Source organism: Otolemur garnettii, unplaced genomic scaffold (genome assembly GCF_000181295.1).
Source record: "Otolemur garnettii isolate 467f Iridium unplaced genomic scaffold, OtoGar3 scaffold00021, whole genome shotgun sequence".
Lineage (NCBI taxonomy): Eukaryota > Metazoa > Chordata > Mammalia > Primates > Galagidae > Otolemur > Otolemur garnettii.
Window position 1 is genome coordinate 18,574,170 of NW_003852416.1, and position 2,048 is coordinate 18,576,217.

The 2,048-nt window shown below is 53.0% G+C and overlaps 1 protein-coding gene across 1 annotated transcript in view; it reads left to right on the top strand.

Annotated features, from left to right (window-relative positions):
- Positions 1-455: 455 nt before the first annotated feature.
- Positions 456-2,048, top strand: part of CUNH10orf76 (chromosome unknown C10orf76 homolog) — a 232,993-nt gene continuing 231,400 nt past the window's right edge. The window contains exon 1 of the mRNA XM_023511776.1: positions 456-611. The gene's annotated coding sequence lies outside the window, so the exon portion shown is untranslated. The remainder of the gene's footprint in view (positions 612-2,048) is intronic.

Here is a 2,048-nt window from a genome sequence, read left to right on the forward strand (position 1 = left end):
AGGCAATTCTCTTGCCTTCGCCTCCCGAGTAGCTGGGACTACAGGCGCCCGCCAGAACGCCCGGCTATTTTTTTGTCGTTGTTGTTCCAGTTTGGCCACGGCCTGGTTCCAACCCGCCACCCTCGACATACGGGGCCGGCGCCCTGAGCCACACAGGCCCGGCCCAGTTTCCAATCTTTCACTTACAAAGTCGCAATAAACATCTTGGAGTATATGTATTCCCAAACTTTGGCAGTATTTACAGAGGATGCATTTATTCTTAAAAGAGTTGCTGAGTTCAAAGGGTCAGCCATATTTCAAAATCCTGCTTTGGATACGCATCCTTGCAGGCTCCCGATAGAGGTTGCCTTCAATAATTTCTTTCTCGCGATGTCTTTCGGGAGGTGTAGTCTTTGCGATGCTTGCTGGGAATCGTGGTCTGAGTCAGTCTCAGGAAGCTGGTAAGGACTAACTTGTTACGAGACCGGCTTTAGGACCCCGGCGGGGGGGACCGTGGACCAGGGAAAGGGTTGGGTTGGTCGGAGAGTGCCCGTGAGCCCGGAGCGGCGGTGGCGTAGTGAGCGAGCGAGCCCGGGAGCTAAGCGGGCGGTGGAGGAGGAGCCGAGGGCTCGGTAAGCAGCGCCGGCTCGGTCCGGTCCTCTAACTTGACCAACCCCCGAGGGTCCAGCCATACTAGGCCGTGGCTCCGCGGCGGCTCTGGGGGCGGGGCCTGTGCTGCGGGAACGACGGGGTGACGTGGGGGGGGGCGGCAGGGAGGGAGGACGGCACTTGAGGCTGCGTGAGTAGTGGAGGGCTGGGCCCGGGGGCGGCCCGGGGGAGCAAGAAGCTACTTTGCTCCTCCAGCAGCCTGTACCCTCAGACCACCTGGCCCCAGCTACTTCCCTCAGTCTCCCAGTTCCTGCTGCTGGAGCCTTCGGGCAGCAGAGGCGCTGACTTTTGACCCCAACAGGGGCTGACCTCCGACCTCTCCAGATGCCTGGCTCCAGTGCTTTCTGACCCTGGTGTGTGGGCTTGGGGAGGGACGGAGAAAAGCCGGTCTGTCTAAAGACTTAAGGTGTCCCGGAAGGACTTTTATCTCATCCTCCAGTTTCTTACCGACAGGCTTTCGCCTACCGTTCACACAGAATTCAGTGAAATTACTGTTTTCTTGGGGTTACTGGCGTGAGTCCTGGAAAGGAACCTGTTCCCAGGCAGGTGTGGGGAAGAAAGAAAGCTGGTTCCCTTGGAAGGAGATCTGCAGCTGCGGAGTGTTGCCTATGGTGAAGGGGGAAGCAGAAACTTGGGTCAGGCCCCATTAAATATTTCTGGATCATCAGATCATCCCCAGTTCTTCCTCTCTAGAAAGTTTTTCGCCTAGTAAGAGCTTTTTCTTTTCTACCTTGAGTTCTGTTACTTTGTATACTAGGGCGAATATGGTTTGTGTACCCGCTCTTAGCACAATTGGATTATTTTGGGTGTAACTTCAATTGGATTTGTGTGCAAGGTAGTTTTAATTTTTTTTATTTTTTTAAGACAGAGCCTCAAACTATCCCCCTGGATAGAGTGCTATGGCATCACAGCTCACAGCAACCTCCAACTCCTGGGCTCAAGCGAGTCTTCTGCCTCTGCCTCCCAAGTAGCTGGGACCACAGGCGCTGGCCACAACGCCCGGCTATTTTTTGGTTGCAGCCGTCGTTGTTGTTTGGCGGGCCCTGGCTGGATTCGAACCCGCCACCTTGGGTGTACGTGGCTGGTGCCTTAGCCACTTGAGACACAGGCGCCGAGCCCCCAATTTGGTTATTAATGTTCCATTAGTTAGCACCTGATTTTTTGCCCTAATAAGACATTCTGACAAGGAGAGGACTACCACAGAGAAAGATTTTAATGGCTTTACCACTTGCAAGCAGTGATATTTTGGGCAAAGAAAAAGCCTCATTGTAAAATTAGAGTAATATCACATATTTCATCTGATTATTGTAGGATTAAATACAACAATTTTTTTTTTTGAGATGGAGTCTCTTTTGTTGCCCTCAATAGAGTGCTAGGGCGTCATAGCTTACAGCAACCTC